The sequence below is a fragment of the Leucopleurus acutus genome (assembly GCF_964270905.1).
Source record: "Leucopleurus acutus genome assembly, chromosome: 17".
Taxonomy (NCBI): domain Eukaryota; kingdom Metazoa; phylum Chordata; class Mammalia; order Artiodactyla; family Delphinidae; genus Leucopleurus; species Leucopleurus acutus.
In genome coordinates, this window is record NC_139159.1 from 74593368 (window position 1) to 74620336 (window position 26969).

The window sequence follows — 26969 nt, forward strand, 5'->3', positions numbered from 1 at the left end:
GGGGAAAACTCAACGGGTTAAAGCAATAGGTATATGTTATTGCTCACATTTTCTATGGGACAGCTGGATGATTCCTTTAGTCTTGGTTGGGGTCCCTCCTGTGTCTGCAGTCAGCTGATCTGGGTGAAGGTGGTTTTGCTGACCTAGGCTGGGAATTTCCATATATTTGGGAATGGCTGGTTATAGTCTGGCTGAGGATGGCATTGGCTGGGATGAACGGGTGCTAGTCTATGAGGTCTTTCACACTCCAGCAGGCTAGCTTGGGCTTATTCATAGGCAATAATAAGGATCCAAGCGAACAGGAAACTCACAGCTTCTTGAGACCTATTCTTGAAACTGGCATTTTTACTGCATCTCATTGACCAAAGTAAGTCACAAGGCCAGTCAAGATTCAAGGGATGGGGAAATAGACTCTGCCTCTTCAATAAGAGGGACTACAAACTCTTACGGCCAAGGGTTTGGGTACTGGAAGAGTGAAAAGCATTGGTCACTTTTTTGTAACTGACCACATTCCTTCCATCCCACACAGCCTGTGATTCCAGGAGGCTGTGAGCCTGTCTTAGTCATTTAAAAAAGCATGCTGTGACTTTTTTTTATTTATTTTTCTATTTAAATATAATCTGTTTTATACCTAAAGGGTTTATGTTCCTTATACTGATAACCTGCAGGGATTAGTTATGGTTCCTTGAGTAATTTATAAACATAGCTAGAATTTTGTCCTGTCTTTTACAGAATTCTTAAGGCAACAGCCAAAACAACGACAGCAATTACCACGACCACAACAGCAGCTCAGTGACGTTAATACTTTCACCTTTATATTCAGCGCTTATAACAACATGACTCTATGTGATCTGTACAACTAACTTTCGAGGCAGGCGGGGGTGTCCGTTTAACAGAGGGGAAACTGGGGCTCAAAGAGCTTAAAGAACTTGCCCGAGGTCACCCAATTAATGTCCCCAAGGTCAATGTCTTAGACTCTTTTTCCTATTTCTCAGGTCATTTCCTGGGAAGATGTTAGCCTTTGAACAGAAACATTTCCTCCCTCACACCATTAGGAGACCATTCTTAAGTACTAAGTATACAAGGTTGTTGTTTACATCCTGGAGCTCATTTTGTCTCTACAACATGGGGAGTAAGAAGATGGGGTTCTTACAAATTAGATCATAGTATTAGTCCTCTATTCTGCCTTCCTTGCTTTACATGTTCTATTTGACACATCTCACTAATACAGTGTCTTCAGCAAGTACCCAGTCTGGGCCTTATACAATTCTAGACCATAAGATAACATGTCATAATAACTCCATGGAATAGATGTTGTAATATTATGAAACATATGGCTGAGAGGTGTTAAATGACTTATAAGGTGACAGAGTTCATCTGGACCTAAGTTTGACTCCGAATCCCATATTTTTCTCCTGCATAGAAACCTTTCTTAGTATCCTATTTCCTGGAAGAGATAATAGAATCCTGCATCTCAATGGCATTTCAATATTTCTGTCACATATTTATAACTTTGTTCATTTGCTCATTACAAGTCTGGCAACAGCTGACAGCCAGTGTAAGAACCTCTCTTTCTACATTTAGGGATACTGGAGAGCAGATTGGACAATTAACTTGCTCAAAGTCACATAGCTTTTGAATGACAGAGATGGGACTTAAAATCAGATCTGTCTTAAATTCTGAGATGCCTTCTCCTTTAAATATCTTTCAAAGTCATCAGATGGCAGGATCTCTGCCTTCTCTCTACCTGTGCACTTTAAGTTTCTAGTCCCCATTTCCTTATTTTTTATTGGCAGAAAAAAGCACTGTTGTACTTTCTAGTTTGATGATACAAATCTCTTCTGTATACTTGACTTGTAAGTCCTTTCTCTTTAGTCCAGAGGGCATCTTCAATGTAATAATATGTGTGCTTCTCCACCTTCCTGGAAGAAGACCAGGGAGAGCCATTAAAACCTCTTCTCCCTCAGGGCTTCCCTGGTGGCGCAGTGGTTGAGAGTCCGCCTGCCGATGCAGGGGACACGGGTTCGTGCCCCGGTCCGGAAAGATCCCACATGCCGCGGGGCGACTGGGCCCGTGAGCCATGGCCGCTGAGCCTGCGCTGCCGGAGCCTGTGCTCCGCAACGGGAGAGGCCACAACAGTGAGAGGCCCGCGTACCGCAACAAAACAAAACAAAACAAAAAAACAAAAACCTCTTCCCCTGGGAAGCATTGCCCGGTGGAAAGGAAATTAAGAAAATATTAATGAGTTTGTGTTAGATATTTGCTTTACTCCTTCAGGGGTCTTATTGATGGAGCATAACACCCAATATGGTAGATAAATGAGAAACAAAATATAAATTTTCATGGGTATTTGATAAATATGAAGTTCGATTGGATAATTTCTCCACTTATAAAGTCTTTGTACACATGGGCATGTCTGGAGAGAGAATGGTGTGTGAGGGGGACACTAGCCCTAGAGACTTCTAAACCTGTATATTAAAATAGGTACGTGGATGAAAGCTGTATACCTGACTCATCCTTCTAATCACAGGTGCACAATGAAGGCATCTAGGGAAATGCTCAGAATTTCCTGAATCAAAGTGGTCCTCAATCTTTTGTACCCGTAAACCTTTGGTACTCACATTGCTGGGTCCTACCCCAGAATTTCTCATTCAAAAGATCTGGTATGGGGCTAAAAATTTACCTCTAACTTTCTAACAAGTTTCCGGAAATATTGGTACTGCTGATCCAGAGGCCACACTTTGAGAACCACTGCTCTAGAAGGAAGACCTGTTATGGAACTAGGAATACTAATACTAATACTAATATTAATACTAATACTAATAACAGCAGGTGATGTTTATCAAGCTCTTGCCATGTGTCAGGTGCTGTTCTAGAGCGCTGTATGAAATACTTCATTTAATCCTCCCAACAATCTATGAATAGAGAGAATAAGTTCATCTCCTGTTTGCAGATGAGTTTAAATTATGTGCCTAAGGTGGTCACAGTTACTAAGTGTAGGAACTGGGATTTGAACCCAAGCAGAGTGACCCTAGAGACCTGACCACTATGCTTAGGTTCTCTGAGCTTCAATTACTCCATCCGTAAAATGGAACTCAGACTCTTAGGTGAACTCACAGGAAATGCTAGTGTCTTCTTCATTTCCCTTCACCTCCAGCTTTACCATTTACTGATACTGACTTTTGGTAAGTCATTTTAGAATTTTTGGACTTTAACCCTTTAGCTGTGCTTTGAATGAACTCACATTATCTGTAAAGTAGAAGAATTGTACCTGTTTCAAGGCTCCTGATTTATCTGAAATCCCTCTAGATGAGAGCTTTGAAATGCAAAAACAAACAAAGAGCATTGTTGAGGAGACTTCCTTATCATCTTTGCTATCATTGATTCCTCCTTGTGATTTTCACAAATGTTCTGAAAGGTATCTGAGAACACACTGCTAATTGGTAAAGTTATAGAACTCAGTTTCTATAACAACCTCTGTGATTTGCATAGTAGGTTTCCTTGGAATCTTGACAAAGAGTGTGGACCAAAGTGTTCTCCGGCAAAGGTAGGAACAAAATCGTGCCATTTAGTGGGTGGTTACTATTTGCAGGCTCTCTGCTGAGAACTTGTCTTCTCATTTAAACTTCACTATAACTCTCTAAGATTTGATGTTATTTTTGTACTCATTTTTCAAATAAGTAAATTGAGGTTTAGAGACGTTGAATAACTAGTCAAGATACGTTAGTAGATTTATGGTTGAGTCAGAAATAACCAGGCTGGCCTCCTAAGCTTGGTTTTGTAAGCAGCACTCTCTGAGTTACTTTTTCTCAATTTGCACAAATCAAAGTCAGATAAAATTCCTTTTCTTTCTTTTCTGTCTTTTATTCACTTAAAATGTTCTCATATCTTTCGTACTTTCCCCCCTTTGTTTATATCGGGGCTGTGTGTGGCAAACCAGGGAGAAATGAGTCTTAGTCTTTTTTTTATAGATTTTATTTATTTATTTAATTTATTTAATTTTGGCTGCGTTGTGTCTTCGTTGCAGTGCGCAGACTTCTCATTGTCGTGGCTTCTCTTGCTGCGGAGCACGGGCTCTAGGTGCGTGGGCTTCAGTAGCTGTGGCGCAAGGGCTTAGTTGCTCCGCGGCACGTGAGATATTCCCGGACCAGGACTAGACCCCGTGTCCCCTGCATTGGCAGGCGGATTCTTAATCACTGCGCCACCAGGGAAGCCCTGAATCTTAGTCTTTAATAGCAGGGAAATTCTTAACTGATTTGTCTTTCTGGGCACTGCAACCAATTCTACAATAAGGTCACATTTTATTCCGTTCACATATCTGTCGACAATGCCTCAAGGATTTCTTCAACCCTGAATTTTATAAAGACTAACTAAGACTTTGTCATCCACGTTCTGGGATGAAGGCGCGATATATCTTTCTACTCAGTTCATGTAAGCAAATAAATATGCCCCACATCCTAAAGTTCCATAAGAGGATCTGATGTAAATGTAAGAGTAACTTCTCCTTGTGGAATTAGCAGAAACCCTGAGGCAGGGGAATGACCTCTCAGGACAGTCATTTCCACACCTTCCAGCTGCACGGAGTCAGCTCTTCGTGTTTCACTCTCTCTCTGCCCTAGCTGGTCTATTCTGGAATGTCACTGTTTCAGGATACGTTTAGCCTTCTTCTCCACCTGCCCACTTAGGCAATGCTCACCTTTAATTGGCTTTGTCATTGGAGTGTTACCTCCTCCAGTAACTCTAGTAAATGCCTGTCTCCTGGGTTGCACCTTAACTGGGATGCTTCTTGCACCTTACATAGAATTCTTGCTAGACCTGTCCCTCTGTAATCTTAGCATTTGACCCCTTCTTTCTATCTACTGCTTTCTCTCCTGTGGAGTGTGTGAAGGGAGAGAGTGTAACTAGAAGCAGGCAACAAAACCCCCAAATTTGGACCCAAATTCTTTCTTTGGGAATTAAAAATGGATTTAATACAATTTAACAAATGTTTATTGAGGGCTTATTGTTAGCTAGTCTGGAGCTTCCCAACGTGCAAGGCTTTCATGAGACAAAATTTTAGGTAGAAGGACAGTTTTTGATGGGCATGTTTTAAATTTTTTAAAAATAATTCTATTCACCTTTTTTCTTTAAAGATGTAACTGGCATATCCAAACACTAATTTTACAAATAATAGTATTTAGGACCAGGTAAATGCTGTCTTGAGATGCTTATGCAGACTACCAGCACCACTAAGGCTATCTAGTTAACTTGAGGATGTGACAAACACAGAGAAGTAGGTGTATGAATGAGCAATGTTTGAGAAAAGTTGACCTGAACATTTGGATGTCAAGACACACTCTGTGGGACACCATTAATCCTCCCTCTTCTGTCCCCCATAGTGGTTTGTGGAGCTCTCCTACTTACCCATTTCCTGCTCACTCAGATTATCTGGATCCAAATCTAGGTTCTGCCAATTTGCTTGCTATGTGACCTAGGACCAAATACTCACTGTTCTGAGCTGCAGTCAATAACATGAGGGTCTTAGAATAATATCCACATCTCAGGGTTCTTGTAAAGATTAGATGAGACAGTACATTGAAAACTATAAGACACTGATGAAAGAAACTGAAGAAGATGCAAATAAGTGGAAAGAGATTCCATGCTCATGGAATAGACAATTAATATTGTTAAAAATATCCATACTACCTGAAGCAACCTACAGATTCAATGCAATTCCTATCAAAATTCTGATGACATTTTTACAAAAATAGAAAAACCAATTCTAAAATTTGTATGGAACCACAAAAGACCAAAAATAGCCAAAGCAGTCTTGGTGAAAACAAAGCTGAAGGCATCATACTTTCTGATTTCAAGCTAAACTACAAAGTTGTAGTAATCAATACAGTATGGTATTGACATAAAAATTGACACATAGATCAATGGAAAAAAATAGAGAGCCCAGAAATAAGCTCATGCATACATGGTCAATCAATTTTCAACAAAGGAACCAAGAATATACAATGGAGAAAGAATAGTCTCTTCAATAAATGGTATTGGAAAAACTAGACAGCTTGGAAAAAGCAGAGTTGGGGATTTCTAAGATGCATGAAAGCAGGACCTTATTATTCAGAGTAGCCGTGGCATCTACAGGCTCTGTCATATGGATAGAAAATCCTGAAAGCCCCAGACTCCTTGACTGGCAAATGGACATAGGGATAACACACAGTAGAGTCCTTAACTTTCATTTTTCAGATACTTAGTTCTTAGACAAGTTCATCGAGGTCAATGTGCTTTCAGTAACATCTGATCACCACTTTTTATTAGCCTAGCAAACTTGGGCAAGTAACTAAAGCTCTCTAAGCCTGTTTTCTCATCTATAAAATGGGACAATAGCACCTACCTTAAAGAGTTGCTGTGTGCGGTTATATGAGCTTCCTTATGTAATGCATATCATGCAATGCCTATCATGGATTGGATATCTAAAAAATTGTAATGGAACCAATGCTTCACTCTTAGCAGTCACTTGTTATTTTGGATGTTTTAGGTTTTTTCCATTCTTTTATTCTTTTATTAGAAAAGAAATCTATTGAGCAAATACTCTGTGCCAGGTTCTGTGCAGGGCTATTTAGGCAGGAATGGAACTCAAAGTCCAAGAGGAGAGATGATAACACCAATAAAATTATATGATAAAAGAGGTAAATGCTTTTAGGATGGGACAGTATTATCGGGAGGATTTTTAGTTTTGCTTTTTAAAAAATTTAAGCTAGATATAAAATGAAGTTTTAAATAATAGAATTCACAAGAGAAATTAGAAAATATTTTTTTCCAGATGAATGCTAACACAAGCAAGATATATAAAAATTTATGTGATGTAGCTAAATCAGTGGTTAAGAGAAAACTTTTAACTTTAAATGCTTATATTCAAATAGTAGAAAGGTTTAAAAGTCAATGAATTTTTCTTAACTGTTATCAATGTCAGTATCCTGGTTATAATACTGTGCTGTAAAATTTTAAGATGGGGGAAAGTGGATAAAGGGTACAAGGGATTCTTCTGTACTATTTCTTAGAATTGCATATGAATGATCCCCAAATAAAAAAGTTTAATTTTAAAAAGGCAAAGGGTAGGATTTGGCAAGCTATGGACCAGGGGCCAAACCCTTCCACTTTGTAAAGAATTCACAAGCTAAGAATGTTTTTAATATTTCTCAAGAGTTGTTTACAAAACAAGAATAGACAGAGACCATATGTGGCTCTCAAAGCCTATTGTGTTTACTAACTGGTCTTTCAGGAAAACACTTGCCAACCTTTGATCTAGGCAGTTTCTGTTCCATTCTGGAAGTAAACTTCCTTCAGCCCATCCCTCCACTAATTAAAGATAAAGCCTCTGGACAAAAGAACAAGAACAGTTACTTTATGACTCTTAAAAGTAAACAAAAGTGGGCAAAAAATGGAGGAGAGTAGAAACTTACAGAAGTCACCCATATTGGGATGTGTTTTCCAGTGTATTTTTGTCTTTGCTGAAAGAGTACAGAGTTGTATGGCAATGTTACCTAAAACTCAGGTAAAAACCCTTACCTGATAAGGTAATACTTAATTGATGAGGTGCTGACTTTCTTCCTAGTGAAAAAAGAGACTGTGTAGGCTAGAAGGTGAGGTGAAAGAATCGCAAGGAGAAAACAGGAAAGGAAATCACTGTTTTTCCCAACGTTTAGAAGATTTTTAATAGCAGTTTTTTTCTTGAATAAATGCTTCTCGATTTGATTTAACCTTTGGTCAATTTCCAGAGTCCTGACTTAGTTGTTTTGGTCAATTTTGTACATTTTTACTGTTCATTTTTGGAGATAAGATTTGCTAATAAGCCCTTGACTCAGCCATTCCAGAAGTAACATTAACATTTAACCATAGAAAGAAAAAAATCATTTTGGGGAGGAATTAAAGTACAGATATCCTTACTTGCTACCCAAAATGAAGAGAAGGTACTAAAGATAGCATTAATGCATTATTGTGTTGGATTGTTTGGGAAAGAGAAAAAACATTAGGCAATTTGAATCAAGGACATAAGGAAAATGAGTGGCTGACAGAATGTCATTATGCAACTTGAAGAAAGGAGAAGGCCCGTTTAATGAATGATTTTAGCATCTGAGCAATGAAAGTAATTAACATACAGGAAATGCTTCAGTGGATTTCAGCACATTGATTTTAGTGATTCCCCTGAGTTCCTTTAGATCTGTTGATTGTTTTTGTGCATCAACAGTTCCTGATTTAAAAGGGATAAATGATGCAAATGGAAATCGCACATTTAAAAATGATGTATATTGCGTTTACCTATTTTCATCATATTTATCTCTAGCTCTTTGGTCATAAATGGTGGAAATGTAACAATGAAATTGTGTGCAATGAAAAATTATGCTCAGAATGAATGGCTTATGAAGCAGGAATTTAAGAGGGCAAATGAAAGGAACTGTGATGCTTTAGTCTTGACTGTGGGGAAAAGATTTATAGTTGGAGAGATCCACTTACTGTTTCATTCATGCAACAAATATTTATTAAGCTCTTACCAAGAGCCATGTACGGCTGGGGATAGAGTGGAGGATGAGAAAGATAGAACTCTCTGCCTTCCTGGATTTGATATTTTAGTAGGACGAGGCAGTAAGTTATATCACATGCTAGAGGGTATCAGTTTTATGGTCAAGCATTAAATAGGATGTGGGAAAGGGAGAATGGTGAGGAGTGCTGCAATTTTAAATAGAGTGGACATGGTAGACCTCACCAAGTGATAATGTTTGAGCAAAGACTTGACGAGAAGAGAAAGCATGCCAGGTGAGCATCAAGGGTAAGGACCTTCCAGGCAAAAGGTCAGGCCAGTGCCAAGGGGAAGGTGATTGGGCACATTCAGTAACAATAAGGTAAGTGTGGCAGGAGTGGAACAAACAAGGGAAAGAGTAGAGGAATAATAGGAGGCCAGATAGGACTTTGTAGCCTATCTCGAGGACTTTGGTTTTTGCCATATATGAAATGGGGAGCTATTGGGCAGAGAATTAACTGGGTCTGTTATAGATTCAGAAAGCTCATTAAGAAATCTCTGTGTTAGGAAAAGTCAAGGACTTTGACCAGAGTGAGCAATGAGTTGATGTCATTGTATCCCATTCTGTTAGTTTGTTGTTCACTCAGCTTTTATCCCTGAGAGTAAATTCATGGGATCAAGTCCCAGCTTGTGAGCATGACATTCAAGGCTCATTTCAACATAGCCCCTCCCACTGCTTCCCAGCCTAATCGTATCTGCTGCTGCTTCCTCCACTGCATCTCACCCCCCTATATTCCAGAGGCAGGATGGATGTTGGACAAATAAATAGTGCATTTTGAGTATGCTCTTCGGTCCACCTAGAGTGCCTCATCTGTTTCTGGAGTTTCTATTTCTTCTGGTTAGCATAACACATTACATTTATTTGCAATTATTCATATTTCTGTATGTCTCTGCACCTAGCAACAACACTCAGTACACAAGAAACACTCTATATGAGTGCATTATATTGGATACAGTAGGAACAAATGTAACTACTTGATTCAAGTTAAGGAGATATTTACATTTATTTCATGAAATTAGCTAAGACTAATTTCAAAAAGAAATAAGGCAGATAATAAGCAAAAATTTATATTTCAAAAGAATCAGAGTAGTGATAAACCTTGAGAAACTTTATTGAGAGTTCAGTGAGGTACTAGGGAAGGAATGGGTATTGCAAAAACCTAGGCAAGCTTATCTTGCCTTCAATACGCTTATTATTACTTGAAATTATATTATATATGTATTTGTATTTTCTTTTTACATCTTTATTGGAGTATAATTGCTTTACAATGGTGTGTTGGTTTCTGCTTTATAACAAAGTGAATCAGTTATACGTATACATATGTTCCCATATCTCTTCCCTCTTGCGTCTCCCTCCCTCCCACCCTCCCTATCCCACCCCTCCAGGAGGTCACAAAGCACCAAGCGGATATCCCTGTGCTATGCGGCTGCTTCCCACTAGCTATCTATTTTGCGTTTGGTAGTGTATATACGTCCACGCCGCTCTCTCGCTTTGTCACAGCTTACACTTCCCCCTCCCCATATCCTCAAGTCCATTCTCTAGTAGGTCTGTGTCTTTATTCCTGTCTTACCCCAAGGTTCCTCATGACCTTTTTTTCCTTAAATTCCATATATATGTGTTAGCATACGGTATTTGTCTTTCTCCTTCTGACTTACTTCACTCTGTATGACAGACTCTAGGTCCATCCACCTCATTACAAATAGCTCAATTTCGTTTCTTTTTATGTATTTGTATTTTTTATCACTCACCAGACGGAGCCTCTATTAGAGCGGAGACTTTGTCTTTGGCACTGCCATGCTTGCATTTCCTAAAGTAATATTCAGATATTTGATATATTTGTTAAACGAATGAATGATCACTTTAAGTGAGCACTAAGCTTTGATATGAATACCATTATCATAGTGCAGAATTCTTTTTTTTTTTTCTGATAAAAGGACTTCTATCAGATTTTTCCAGAAGGATGAACTTTGACTTGTCATTAATCCCTTGGAGGAATTTATCTCACTTAATTTCACAAAGTCTTACCTTGGGACCATGGGTGAAGATAACAATGTCTTTAGGAACTGATATATGAAATATAAGAAGTGTTCTTCAGGAAATTATTTCTTAATTGATCCAACATTAAATGTCAGTATGATGACTATTAATATAAATTATTTTACCTTTTCATTCTACCTAATAGTATTAACTTTTATTAACATTAACTTTTAATTCTACAGAAAACTCAAATAATATATCTCGTAAATAGGTTTCTGGTGATATAAATTGGAGAAAAAATAAAATCTAGAGCTATGTGTTAATGGGAAAGACATTAAGTCTTTATTTTCTGTCTTTGGAAGGATAAATAGCAACCCAATACTAGTCACTGTTGTCCTTCCCTCATTGGATAATGTTTGATAATTATTTTAAACTGTGGAGCCAGTTTCTTAGGTAACAGTTAACTTTCTGGTCCCATATACCCATTTTACTTGTACTTTTGCTACTGACCTTTGAGGCTTTAACCCAAGGTGATACAAGACTTTATCATGTAATATATACACATATGTACAGATACACACACATGTGTGTGTATATGTGTATACCATTGTCCTTTTCTTTATCGGTCCTCAGATGATCTTTCGAACTGGAGATGTATCTTCATTCAGGAGAAGGTAGTTCTCTTGATTCTGCCGCTGGAGTAGAATTTTATCGTTTTTGCTCATCAAAATATTGTACTTTTGAGAACGAGACTCTGATTTGACATTGTGAGAACCACTGCTTTTTGGGTCCACATTCATAAGGTGAATAAAGCTGACTCCACCTCCCCCCTGCTCTGACCCCCAGGTTCCAGGTGCGTTGGCTACACTTGCTGTCAGTGCATTCAGCGGCCCCATCCACAGAGATAGGTTCCGGGGGGTAGAGAAGTGACCCCAGTCAGGGCATTTACTGTCTCCAAGAATCAGTTTTCTGACTTTTGTCAGCAAGCTCAGGGGAGTGAATGGTCTCTTCTGCTGGATCAGATGCTGCATTGATAGTAACCTGAAGCCACTGGAATCACCACGCAGAACCCATTAATGTGTTCCACCCACAGGGACCAGAGCAAAATAGTGGAGCTTTGTGACATCACTTGGGCCCTGAATCACAACTCATTTAAAGCTAGATCTACTCCTGGACGTTGTATCTTACATGAACATTCACTCCCCTTCTTACTTAGTTTGAGTCAGGTTTTCTACTCCTAGCTACTGAAAGAATCCTAACTCTTCATTAGTCATGTAACCACTAACCAGCTTCACTGCTGGAGGCCCATATCCCTTCTCAGTTTTTCCCTCCGCTTAATGAGAATATTAATTCTCATCCCAAAGTGCTAAATGCTGTAGAAAGGTATTTGAATAGACTATCAACTGATATGTAAATTAAGGGTGATGCCTAATGCTTCTGGCCAACACGCATTCTTTTGAATATTTAATTTTGATGATGGTTTGTGTGCTAGTCTGAAATACTCTCTATAAAAACCATCATGTACTGTTTTCAATTACATGCCAGAAACTTCTAAGGTTAAGGATACACAAACAAAAGACATGGTCACCTTCATCAGCTTTCTCTCTTCTATGAGCAATTTGAGGGGAGGGGGCAGAAATGGCAATTACACCAGGGAGACAGTGTTGACTGTCCCATAATAAGTTCGTATAACTGGAGGATATATGTAGGAGGAAGCAATTGCTTCTGATTTTGTTGTAGGATGGAATAAAAATACAGAAAGATCCATCAGGGGAGCAAAATTACTTTTTCTGAAAAAAAAGTTTATGTGTCATGTACTCATCATTGCTTGTCTTATTTACTGTCTCATTTAATTATAACAAGTATATGAGATCCCTCTTTTATAGGTAGAAAATTGAGGCTATCAGAGTTTGACTGTTGTTATATAGCTAGTTTGTGACCAAATCAGGATTCAAACCCATGTCTAAGCTGAGAATTTATGTTCTTTATGACTTTTGCCTTGAAGGCTAAGAAGGAGGTGGGAATTCAGAGGAGGAGAAAAGGGCAGTCTAGGGAAAATGACCATGATCAGTCCTTGCACTCTGGGGGGGTCCTTCGTCTGCACGGGTGCAGATTTGGCCGCTTCTGTACCAAGACCCAGTCCTGGGTGTTAGGTGAATTTCAGGCAAGGTGACAGTGCAATATGAATGATTCTATTACTTACTGAAGATTTACAATACAGGCACGTTTGTAATTTACAGGGTGCTTAGAGCTCCAGTGAAGTGTGTGAGCAATGCAGATGCTCTGAGGAGACCAGAGTGGAAAACTGCACATCCCTTCTGTTTTATCTTGAGATTACTATCTGGATTGCCATTTAGATGCACATGCAAACCTAAAATGCAGAATTTATACCTGAAAACCTCTAATCTGATTTTTATAACTGAAGCTTACTTTTTCCATAGCTAATAGACAAAAAAAAAAATGATAGCCAGTTTTAGAAATGCAACTGTCATATAGAAGCCAACATTAGAGTTGCATACCCATTAATTGTCATCTATTTCCTCAATATAATCAATTTATGGAGGACCTCCCAGGTCCTTTACATTATTTTGAAGGGTATGGTTTTAGGAACAAGAATTATGTCACTGCAGAGTTAGGATTAACACACATGAAGAGAAGTGAGCTAACAATTTAAGATCTATTATATGTCAAGCACTGTGTTGACTTTGCAAACATTATATCAGTAGATTCTCCCAACAATCCTGAGATAATATTTTTAGCCCATCTCACCGACAAGGCTCAGAGAGATAAGTAATCATGTAAAATAATTTATAAAGAAAGGCTAGCATATTTTGAGAGCTTAATAGGTGCCAGGTGCTCTGCTAAGCGCTTACAGGGTCTCGTTACAGGGTCTGGCGTAACCCTCAGTACATTGATAGAATCCCTTCCTTGTAGATAAGAACCGAGGCTCTGAAGTCAAGGACTGCCCAAGATGACACAGGGGGAAAGTGGCAAAGCCACCATGGAGGACTCCACAGTGTCAGGCAGGCTGCTCAACACTATTTGTCCCAACACTTCCACTTTCTAATAAGTATTTCGCCAGCCCCCCTTGTAAAACCATGAAACAACGTTCACAGATAATACAACCTAGCGACAAATGATTTCAAGAAAAGCCAACAGAAATACCTGAATGTCATAATAAAATAAATAAAATTAGTTCATAATAAAATAAAATCTATCATTCAATAAATAAAATACATTACTGCATTATATTATGTAAACTATTATTTATGATATATAGAGTTTATTTACATATAGTTACTAACACATGAACACCCTAGAAGACTTAACAAATTGTGAGATGTTGCCAGTATCATAGATCCACCAGCAATGTAAGAGCTACAAATATAGGCTGATCCAAGTGTGTTATAACAACTCAAATATCACAATGCTATTACTGTTGACTATTTTCTCAATGGATAACAGTCTTGGTAACATTCTAAAAATAACAAAAATCTTTTCTACTTTACAAGGTAGATGCATCCCTGGACAATTATCTTTATTTTAAAACCATGCAAAGCATACTATGTGTATGTGTATAATCGTAATAAGCAACTTACTAATGACTCTACAGCAGGACCTTTGAAAATCATATGGGATGTAAAGTAATTCTTTGCATGAGGGACTGTCCCTGACAACACAGAACATGTAGCATCCCCAGCCCTTTATATTGATCACTATGCCCAACTCTTGGGACAAACAAAAATACACCCTATAAAATTTCAAAATACACTAGGAGAGTTGTACTGCTGTCCTTGAGAACCGCTGCCATCAAGTTCTCAAACACTGCGTCTGCTTCCCCTACGAATGTACAGTCATAGCAGCTGAGAGTTGGAAGGGGTCTAAGAGTAGGCAGACAGCTCCTTAATGGAGCCAGTATTTCCCAGCGATCAGCCATTTCTGCATCACCTGAAGGATGTTTGTTATATATACAAAATACTATTATTTAATATTTTTCTTTTAACAGACACTTCTATAAAGATTTCGCTTGAAAAAAAATCACTTGCCATCTTAAATGGAAAATAAGAATCGCTTACGATAAATGAAATGCAAACTTAACAGTAACAATGAATAAACCAAACACAAAACATCAGACAAATGATGATGTTATTAAATTCTAGCTAGATTCAGTTACCATCCAGAGACTCAGCCGGATGTCTATTGTCTTTTGGCTAATCACCGGATTAAGCCTAAATTTATCTCCTCAGAACTTTAGCACTCCTGTTCTTGGTCTGGTTTCCAGAAGAACACAAGAAGAATCTATTCTCTTTACTTCATGATAACTCAGCTGCCATTATTCTCCTCTCTCCAGGATAAACAAGGTATTTCTTTTTTCTTACAGAGAAAATACTTTTTTTCCTGACTATATTACCCCCTTATATCAGGATTTATTCTTTTTTTATAAGGCAAAAATATTGTGAAGTATCTGTTACTTGGTACTAATATAGAATTTAAAATATAATTTTTTCTAATCTTTTATAAATACAGTATGCCAAGGTATACCTCAACACTCCCATTTTACAGATAAGAAAAGGTATAGTGCGTTTGCATTTGACTAATTTGCCCCAAATCTCACAGCTGGTTAGTGGCGAAGCCAGGATTCCAGCTCAGAGCTGATTACACAGCTTGGAGAAGTCATACCATTTCTTATGTTAATTGGCCATGGAATTAAAAGCCAGAGTAAGATGGAGTTGTCTAATGATACAGAAATAAGGATTTAAGCTGATTTAAACTTGTAACTACCTAAGAGAGAGCTTTAACCTAGTGGTGCATTAATATCATCTAAAGCGTTTTCTTTTAAGCCTCCTCCCAATACTTAAGAGGGTAACTGAGAAGACCTACATGAACCCATCATGAAAGCTCTATTGTTTCCCAGTTCCTCTAAAATGTTCTACAAGTGCTGCTTCAAAAGCCAGCTGAAGTCTAGAGGTGAATAAAAACAAATGTTAGATGCTCTGGGAGGTGGTGTGATCACTAGACAATACACCATAACAGTGGCTGGATCCTGTTGGGGGCTGTGCAGGGCACGAGATGGTTAAATTATGTGTCAACTGGGCCACGAGATGCTCATATATATGATTAAACATTATTTCTCAGTGTGTCTGTAGTATGTTTCTGGAAGAGGTTAACATTTGAATTGGAGGACTGCGTAAAGCAGATGGCCCTCTCCCATGCGGATGAGCATGATCCAATCCATTGAGGGCCTGAGTCGAACAAAACGGGGGAGGAAGGCTGGATTTGCTCCTTCTGTGCCTGACTGCAGAGCTGGGACATCTGGGTCCTCCTGCGCTCCACGCTCCTGATTCTCAGGCCATCAGACTCCATCTAGAATATACATCATCAACTCTCCAGCTCTCATCACTGGCTTTCCTGGGTCTCCAGCTTCAGACAGCAGATCATGAGACTTCTCAGTCTCATAATCATGTAAGCCAATAGCTTATAATAAATAAATATCTATACTATCCATATCTATATCCCAGATATAGATACCTGTATCTATATCCATACCTGTATCTATATCCATACCTGTATCTATATCCATATCTGCATCTATATCCATATCTGTATCTTTATCCATTTCTATATCTGAATCTGTATCATCTATCTCTTCCCAGTGGCTCTGTTTTTCTGAATACCCCTGACTGATGCAAGGCAGATGTTAAAATCATGGAACACGAGATGTACAGGTGCATTAACATCTTTCATTCTCTCCTGTCATTCTCTACTTCACATGCCAGTCACCCTGAAATTTTGATGTGCTTTTCCCCTCTTACCCTAACCAGGTCCCACACACTACCTCGGAACACTTTTACTTCAAATGTCCATTTTTCTTTTCAGACCTCTGACCCTTCAAACGTTCCCCTCTCAAGCTTAGTACATCACCTGGCCTCTTATTCCCTGAGAAAATATGAGTTGTGGCACATACATTTCACCTGGATCTGTATCTGTACTTTCCTCGTTCCCTTCTGTCACAACAGACGGTTGGTTCTTCACTATCTAAAGCTAATCTGCTCCGCACCTTATGGATTTTAGCCCCTTCTTAGGGACCTTGCTTCAGTGATTTGACCCCACTATCCCTGTTTGTTTTCCTTTACCATCAGTTGTTTTTAATTTTTTAATTAATTTTTAAAAATTGAAATATAGTTGATTTACAATGTTGTGTTAGTTTCAGGTGTATAGCAAAGTGATCCACATATATATACATATATGTATATATATATATATTCTTTTTCAGATTCTTTTCCATCATAAGTTGTTACAAGATACTGAATATAGTTCCCTATGCTACACAGAAGGTCTTTTTTGTTTATCTATTTTATATATAGTAGTATGTATCTGCTAATCTCAAACTCCTGACTTATCCCTCCCCCTCCCCACTTTCTCCTTTGGTAACCATAAGTTTATTTTCTATGTCTGTGAGTCTGTTTCTGTTTTGTAAATAAGTTCATTTGTATCATTTTTTTTTAGATTCCACATATAAGTGATATCATATATTTGTGTTTCTCTGTCTGACTTATATCCCTTAGTATGATAATCTCTAGGTCCATCCATGTTTCTGCAAATGGCATTATTTCATTCTTTTTTATGGCTGAGTAATATTCCTATGATCCTTGTTTATCCTCAACTTCTTCACCTCTTTTGGTACCTTCCCATCGTCATTTATACATGCCAAGTTTCCTCTTCTCTCTGCATTCTCCATCCTCTCTCTGGGTTACTCCATCAGTCACATGGCTTTAATGACCATCTATTTACTAATTACACCTAAGTATTTATATCAAGGCCAGACGCTTCTTAACTCCAGACCCATCCATGGAACTGCTTTTAGGCGCACATCCCTAATTGGGTGTCTCCCAGGCATCCCATCCATCTTCCTCATCACAGTGTTGTTCATTCTGACATGGCCATCCGCCATTGCCCAAAGCAGAACCTAGACTAGGGCAATCTCAACTGCTTCCCCTTCCTCTGCTCTGCCAACTGCAGATGGTCAGTTATCAAGCTGCAGAGACTCCCTGTCTTGACTTCTCCACCACCATGACCTTGGCTCCAGTAGAGAAAACTAATTTGAGAATATTATTGTCTGCCTTTAACCTGCAAGATAAAATGCCGATTAGTGGGCATGACACTTAAGTCGCCTCACTCTCACCTACATCTCTCTCTATCCTGTTCCGCTTTTCCTCACGATAACAGGATCTCCATTCTTGTTCCTGGCAAAAGCCTCTCATCTCAGGAGACTTACACTGTTGATCAACCCTCCTCTCTCTTCATTCAGTGTGTACTTCCCTACCAGATACAATGCATAGGTTTACAAAAATGCACAAATTTTCCCACTACAAGAAATAAATACATCATTAAAGAAGTAACACAGATTGTCCTCTGTACTCTATGCTTCAGGAACACTTATATGTTTTTTGTATCTCAAATGTGTCATCATCTTTACCATTCTTCTGCATCTTCGTTCACGCCCCTGCCTATAAATTCTGTCCTCTGCCCCTATACCGTTTCTTTTCACCTATGGGTAGTGCCCATAAGGAAAGAAGAAGGAAGTGAGTGGAACTATGAAAATTTGAAAGAAAAGACAAGGCACAAACATCCAGAGCTTATAACAGTGAAGAAATGAAATAAAGTGCAATTATTGTGAAAGAATTGATTTGCATTGCTGTGCAAAAGTCATTCAGGAACCCTACGTGTCTATGTTCGGGCTACATATCTGGGTAACACAGAGATATGTGCTCTAGCACATTTCGTAAGAAATACCTTTTTAATATTTAGATATTAAAATGCTAAATATTTATTTAAGTATAAATAATAAAATTATTAATAGTTTATTGAATTAACAATTAATATTTAATAGTGGTGATAATGCTAATGGTAATAATAACAACACTATTTATTAAGTGCTTACTATTTGTCAAACACTTTGCTTAGTGATTTGTGCCTCATTTAATCTTCAAAACACCCAATGAAATGGACTAGTATTATCATTCTTATGAATGTTCAATGACTTGCCTAAGGTCACATAGCTAATAAATAAAAAAACAGGATTCAACTGAATGAAGTCGGACTCCAAAACCTGCACTCATAATAAATATATTGTACTGCAGTTTCTGAAAGACGAGATGGAAACAAAAGGGAAAACATTTAAATATATATATATATATAATATGCAACATATTATATATAATTTATAACCTATAATGCATAACATGTAGCATTTTATAGTTTTGGTATTATATATTTGTATATAATATAAATATTATATGTATATCAATTAATAATATTGAGTGCTAACCAGTATTTATTAAGTGTTTACCGTTAAGTACCATGCTAAGCATTTAATATATGTTATTTAATTTTGACACATTAGGTGTCATTATAGTATTATTATACATAATGAAACATAGGCTGAGCTAAATTGAATAGGCTTTTGTTTGTTCGTTTGTTTGTTTGTTTTTAACATCTTTAGCAGCGTATAATTGCTTTACAATGGTGTGTTAGTTTCTGCTTTATAACAAAGTGAATCAGCTATACATATACACACATCCCCATATCTCCTCCCTCTTGCATCTCACTCCCTCCCACCCTCCCTATCCCACCCCTCTAGGTGGTCACAGAGCACCTGTCTGAGAGCTTTTGGGCATGACAGAACTGGCATTTAAAGCCTGGGGTATTATCAAAGACAATGATTAACCACAATGTAATATAGACTATTTCAGCCATTACTATGCTATGAGTCAAAATCCCAGACAAGAGATTTTATGTACCAAGTAGAGTGATTCAGGTGATCCAGTTCATAGTGTTCCTTAAGGTTGAACTGAATTTTTAGGTAGAGGACGTGGTATGGACTTGGCTTTGATGTGATGGTGGAACGTCCCTCACAATGCTCTAGGCTGGCCCCCGAAAGCCTCGAAGAAGATGGACCAACATGAATGATAGTATCATGCAGTGGCTAAGAATTTGGGCTTTGGAACCAGAGCTGAAGCTGAATCTTAGCTGAGTCACAACTACATGACCTGGGACAAGTTGCTTTACCCCTGTGGGTGCCAGTTTTTTTTCATTCTTAAAACAGAGATAACAACACCCACAATGCAAGATTGTTTTGTAGATTGATTACAATAATGTTGAGAAAATATTCAGCTACGATCTGGAACGTATTAAGTGCTTAATGAGAATTAGTATTGCTTCACAATGTAGCATAAAATTAGCCTTCACAGCCTCATCTCTAAGGCTATGAAGGCTATGATTTCCTCCTGTCTTGCCATGATGAACTCCTTTAAGTCAAAAAAAGGAAAATATTTTCTTTTTCCTAAAACATCACCATCTATCCATCCATTCATTCATTTCAATGTGCCAGGCATTCCTCAAAGGACTAAGAATAAGTAACAGCAAAGGATTTACGGGCCCAAATGACCCCCAGAATAACAGAGGTAGGAAGCTACATGCACAAGTTAATATATGACGGTATGAAAATCACTGCACTTCAGTGCTCCATACAGCAATTTCTAACTAACCCTTCAAAATGGGTAAGTGTGGATTTCACCTCCCACCTGAAGTCTTCTTTGATTTACCCATGACAGACCATTTTTCTATCTCAGCTGTCACCATCACCTCATTTATTCAGTACAACCACAATATTTTATAATTTTTCAACATTAAATAAAGGGGTATTTGAAGGATGGGTCCTACTGTTTTTATTTGTTTGTTTCTTTTTACCCTTTTTAGAGCCTTAAAATTTTGGGCGGTGCCTAGAATGTTGGGTGATGGATGGATGGAGAGAGGGATAGAAGGAGGGAGGAATGAAGGGAGGGAAAGAGGGAGGAAGGGAAGGATGGAGAAGAGGAGGGATGGATACATGGATGCATAAATGACTTCAAGGGAAACATAGGGGAGGAAGACATAAATTCTGGCTGAAAGTAAGACAAAGAAGGAAGACTTCATAGTTAGGGAGGGTTTGAGTTATATCTAAAGGACAAGTGAGATTTCAGCATAAACACAGAAGTCTGTATGTGATGGTGGAAGGCTGGGGAGAGAAAGGCATCCTAGATAGAGGGAAAAGTATAATAAAAGCACAGAGGAATGGAATTTAATGATGTATTAATTGAGTGGTGAGTAGATCAGGGGAAATAGAACTGAGATTGGAAGTCGGAGGAGAAAGGCAGAAGGATGGTGATAAAATAGGTTTCAGACCTTGAAGAGCCTTGGAAACCATGCTAATGAATTTGGACCTTCAAACCATAGCGATTCCTCAATAGGTAAACTTGCCTGTCATGCTTAAAGACTTAACCATGACTGAAGATATTATTTCCTCAGTTTCAGCTAAGTACTAATGTACTTGATTATCAAGACTGAGAGCAGGTAGGCAGCTCCAGTGGTGTTTCCTGGGAGCCGAAATCACAGGGTTTTGGCATCTCCGAATTTAAAGGGAAATTGAAATCCCTTCAACACTTATTCAGGCTGAACCTACTTTTACAATTTCCAAGAAGAACAATTGAAAACGCAAATCTGTCTCCTAACAATACTTAGGCTTTGGGATTCTGCCTGCGTTTATTCTGTTGAATGAGACAGAATGGTATGAATAATAATACCTGACGTGCCCTTACATTATATTTGTAGAGCACTCTCACAAAATGATCTCATTTGATCTTCATAAAAACGCTGTAAGCTAAGCACTATTATCTTCATTCAGCAGCAAAGCACACAGCACAGAAATAGTAAGGCAGGCAAGTCTTGATTCCCTCACCTCTTTCTCTGACCTTCCCAGCTGGGGCAAGTTCTGAGGACCTTCACATGCAGATAAAGGCCCCTTCTGGTGTTACAAAAGAGGTAGAAGATAAAAGGGTATGTAATATGTATTGAAAATCTACTCTGACACTTGCCGTGATTATCATTATATAATCCTCATACCACTCCTGGAGGTAAGTGTAACTGGGTCTACTTTGTAGAAAAGCACACTGAAGCTCAGAGAAATTCATGAACTTGCTCAAATTGGTCCAGGGACAAAATGGAAGGACCAGATTTGAATCTCCATCGCTAGCCTCCAACGTACACACCCTTTCCACCACCTCTCATTGCCAAGATATTAGAGTGTGGGCTCAGAGCTCAGATTACCACGTTCGACCACTGATTGGAGTTATGACCTTGGGACTGGCTTTATGACCTTAAGAATCTGTGTTTCAGGTTCTGTTCTCTAAAATGGAGACGATATTAGCACTTACCCTTAGGAGTTGCTCTGCAAATAAACTGTGGCAATACATCTTGAAGTGCTTCAACAGTTCCTAGGACAGAATCCATATGACAACAGTTAAGTGTTGTCTACAGTTATCAAGCATCTTATGGGTCTTAGAATCAATTCCCTTCCCCAGACCCACACTAGATCCCCTTTTTCCACAAGGATTAGCTTCTCTGGTGCTAGGGTATAGATGTCAACTGGACTTGACACCAGATTCTCTGGAATGAGTTGTCCTGGGAGCCCCCCTGGTTCCCAACCAGGTCTCCCTACAATTCTCACTGTGTGAGTCCAATCTAAAGGACAGAATTACCATCTGAATATTTCCTGTTTGTCCTTCAGTCCCTCTGAATCCCATCTCATTGGATTGGAGCTCTAGAAACACAACTTCCTTTTGCTAGACCCCTTTCCCAGAATGATGACCTAATGCCATGTCCCTAGCATGCAGGCCAGTGTTCCTCTGCGTCCTTACTCTTGGTACAATAAGTCCTGCCCTGTGTAGCATTTACATTACTGCACATTGACTCTGTTACCTCCTGGTTTGGTCTTTCTTTCTGTTGGAATTTTGCTTCGGACTTTTATTTTACGTCAGGAGCTCTGCAAGGTCATAGAGAAAAAACTCCAATCAACCAAGCATGGTTTCTGTCCTCGGAGAGGATAGCCAGATTTTAAGCCATCAATTATACAAATAATTATCTAATTATAGTTGAGAAAATTTCTTGAAACAGAAATAGAGAAAGCTGTGAACAAATATAGCAGGAAGATTCCCAACCAGTCTGAAGATTCAGGGAAATCTTAAGGAAGTGAAAACATAAGTCACCTAGCACTCCCAAGGATAAGGTCTTTCTTATTCCCCCTTTATTTATTCAGATGCTACTATGTGATTTAGAGGTAACGAAGAAAAGAGTAATCACCTCTAACAGTTTTTCAAAGCTGTGATAGACTTTTCAATTTATACATGAGTCATAGTTACAACATGATTTTTTTATAAAATGTTTTTATTAAGTACATGTCAGGTGTGTTATTAAAGACATTACATCAATCTTGTTTCCTCAGTCTGATTAAATCTTGTGTCAGCCACTCTTCTAGGCTCTGCACAAACAAAGCCTTTAAGGAACAATGTCTGCTTTCAAAAAAATTCACAGTAGAATGGTCCTCACCACAAATTTGAATTGTGTGTCAGTTTGGGTGAGCTAAGTTATGGTGCTGTAACGTACCAGTTTTCTATTGTTGCATAGAAACATGTGAACAGCGTAAAGCTCGTTCATTCATCAGCTTTGAGTTCTGTAGGTCAGAAATCTGTGCAACTTTAAGTTCTCTGTGTAGCGTCTCACAGGTTGAAGCCGAGGTTGAGCAAATGCTTGAATAATGAGGAGCTTTTCCACTAGGCAAGAGAAGGGAGATAATTCCAGAAATGAGAAAAAATCTCACGTGCGAAGACAGAAGAGGAAGGAAGGGGTCACGGTCAGCTGGGTATCTGTCTTCACGTGTAAAGGGATGCAGCTTGAAATGCACTTGACTAGTAATAAATCGGATAGGGCTGTGTATGCTCTGCTGAGGAATTTGAACTTCATCCTGTAGCAGCCACAGAAGGATTTATGAGAGACTATGTTAATCCAGGTCTTCTGAGAAGTAGATGCCAAAATGCAATGCCACATGTGAGGATCTAATTAGGAGAAATGGCTGTGAAAGGAAAGGGGGAGGGAAGGGGCCAGGGGAGGTGGGGGGAGTCTGATACCCAGTAAAGGAAAGAGGGAAAGCAGGTGGGATGGAAATGGCTTAGAGTTCAAAGTCAACTGAATGTGTCTCAGAGCGGTAACAACAGTATAGGCATATCTGAAGACAGCTAACGATTAAAAAATATATATATGTATATAGAAAGGTAAAGTAATTAAAAGTGCTTATTTATGCGGAGCTGGATGGGGGTTGGTGAAAAGTGTGGGACAAAGAGCCCCTTGCTCACTGTTCTCAACCACAAGTGTGTGTGTGTGTGTGTGTGTGTGTGTGTGTGTGTGTATTTAAACCTCATAATGCATTACTTTGGTAAAAATGAAATATAGATATGTATGTGTGTATATATGTGTGTGTGTAATTAAAAACAGTGTTCTTTTTCTAACCTGTAGAGAAGAGGGTATCATTCCTAATTGGCTTTGGGGTGTCTTCCAGGTAAGATAGGCCCTGCCTGAGATTCCTGGCCATTTTTTCCTTGGGCCATTTTCCCTTTCCTAGAGCTGCCTGGGCCTTTGTGAACTCTACAAAAGAAGGTGTCTAATGTAACCTTTCCAGTTGTGCCTTTTAATCACTGACCTTTCTTCCTGATGACTCTTCACCCATTTCAGCCTTTGTGGGCAATTTTGGGAAGAAAAGAAGTTGCCTGAGATGGCATTCAAAAGGAGGAATAAGAAATCTGTAGTAAAATTGGACTGGATGCTAGAACATGGATCTTGAAAATGTGTGCCAAAGCAAAGGTGCTGGTATCCACAGAGATAAATAAACAGATCTCCAGGAGAAGGGAAGAGGGAAGTACTCTTAAGGGGCAAAAAGTATGCAAATACAAACGGAATGGGAATAGATTGTCTGAGAAAACAAATGAACAAAGCAAGTAAGTAAGTGAGAGTCCAAAGCAGCAGTGATCTCCCAATAGAAAATTATTACCAGATATGCCACCCACATGGACTTTGCTCTCACATTCACACAGGTGTATGCGTGAGCGTGTGCACGCACGCACACACACCACCTTCTATGCACACCTTGCACACGGTGCTCTAGCAGTTGATTCTGACCACATCATATTACATCTGGAACTCCCCAGGACCCTGAATTGAAGACCCAGAGCTCTGCCCAGACATGGAAGCCTCTCCCATCCATTCATCCGGTTCTTCAGCCAAAGGCATCAGAGCCTCAGTGCCCGTTTTCCATTGTTAATTCAAGAAAAGGCACCTTCCCGTCTCAGCTTATGTGTCCTCTCATCGCTCCTGGTGACGCCTCATATACAGGCTGTGCGCGGGTTGTCCTTTCGTTATACGATCACGGTTTTACACTGCAGTGAAATGAAAATTTGTTTTGCTCATATTCCTGTTTCTACCTTTCAGGACCTTGACGGAAGGGCAGGAGCTGTGTCTAAGTTCCCTTTTATGCTTGACACCAAGTCTGAGGCCTGGCACTCGGTAAGTTTCCGGTTAATATTTCTTCAGTGAATAATTAGACTACACGTGAGTAGTGTTGGAGGGCAGCTGGGTGCAAAATGGGAGGGAAAAGATCAAGGCTTTCCTCACAATCTTCCTTCAGATCTACTTTTCTTTTTCTAACTCAAGTCACATTCTCATTCTTAGATTTATTTCCTTTTCATCCTGCTTATTAGAGAAAAAAGAAATAAGAACCAGGAGTAGGAGACTGGTTCCATTTAATTTATTTATTAATTTTGTTTTGGCCGCGTGGCATGTGGGATCTTATTTTCCCGACTAGGGATTGAACCCTGCACCCGCTGCTGCGGAAGATGGAGTCTTAGCCACTGGACCATCAGGTGAGCCCCTGGCTCCACGTCAATGTGCCAGTGATCACATCATATGCTCACAGCCCAAGATTTTGCCTTCCCCCTCTTCATTCTTCTTGCTCTCACGAGCTTCTTGTTTTGAGGGAAAGACAAGAAAACCAGGTGGATTGATCATATTTTCCAGGAGTTTCGCTGGGCATTTTCAACACTTTTTTTTTTTTTTTTTGCGGCACTAGGGTCCCTCACTGTTGTGGCCTCTCCCGCCGCGGGGCACAGGCTCCGGACGCGCAGGCTCAGCGGCCATGGCTCACGGGCCCAGCCGCTCTGCAGCATGTGGTATCCTCCCGGACCGGGGCACGAACCCGCGTCCCCTGCATCGGCAGGCGGACTCTCAACCGCTGCGCCACCAGGGAAGCCCAGGGTAGGTACTTTTACTCTTATTTTAAAGTTGAGGAAACAGGGAATTCCCTCGCAGTCCAGTGGTTAGGACTCTGAGCTCTCACTGCCGAGGGCCCAGGTTCAATCCCTGGTAGGGGAATTAAATCCCACAAGCCACACAGCCAAAAAATAAAAAAAAAGAAGTGAGTTGAAATGAAATGAAATAAAATAGTTGAGGAAACGAAGACACAGAGAGACACGCAGAGCTCGAATGGCAGAGCTGGGAGAGAGCTCATTCACAGGAGACTTAACATTGGTGCCCACATTCCCTCACCTGGGTGCCTCTCAAGCACATTTCCTTGAGGAAGACCTTAGCAAATTTCTTGTGAAATCCCCTTGTACACATGGGAGGGCTGAGGTCCAGGGGAAGGAGGTGACTTGCTTAATGTAGATTATTTTTCATACACACTTTGCTTTTTCATAGTTCTTCCCTTGCCTCACTCAGGAATATACTCGTGATGCTTTTAATAGTGAAACGAATAGATCAGAGGACTGTGGAAAACAAATGCCTGTGAATGACCCTTAGGTGACTTGTTTAATGGGACATGTGAATTTTGAGCGCAGAACTCTAATGTCAGGAAGGCTCAAGTTCAAATCCCAGCCCTGCCACTTAATCAGCTGTGAGAGGAAGCAGTTAACTTCATTGGGTACCAGTTTCCTCCTCGGGTATTGCAAGTGTTAAATGAGATGAAGTATGTAAAGCACTTAGTATATTGTCTGGGGCATGGTATGAGCATCATATAAAAGTGTCGTTATCTTTATAGTTAAGCTTGCCAAGTGCAGAGGTGTGGTAAATGTGTCATCGATGGTGAACACCATGGAGAACGGTCCTTGTTTTCTTTCTTCCACTTCCCACCACGGGAACATGAGTACATCCATTATACGTTTTCCAAATCTCCATCTAACATTCTGGGTGAGTTAGACTTTATAATTCTTGCATTCTTGGTATTTAATGCCAGTTTTCTTTTTCAAAATTACACTTTGAAAAAGAAGTTGTTCTGTTCTGATATGCCACCTTGTTCTTTCCAAGTGGCTTTAATCTTTATTCACTCACGAGAGCTGGAACTTAAGGGAGTATTGCTATGGAGAAAATTACGATATCATTAATAATAGAAATGTTTTGAAGTCACACACATGGCTGGGGCATTGGCTTTAAGCGTTCCAAGTTGCCAGAAGTACTTGCAATTTCAGAAAGGAGAGCTCTGGTCTTCAATGACAATTTGCCTGTTGAAAT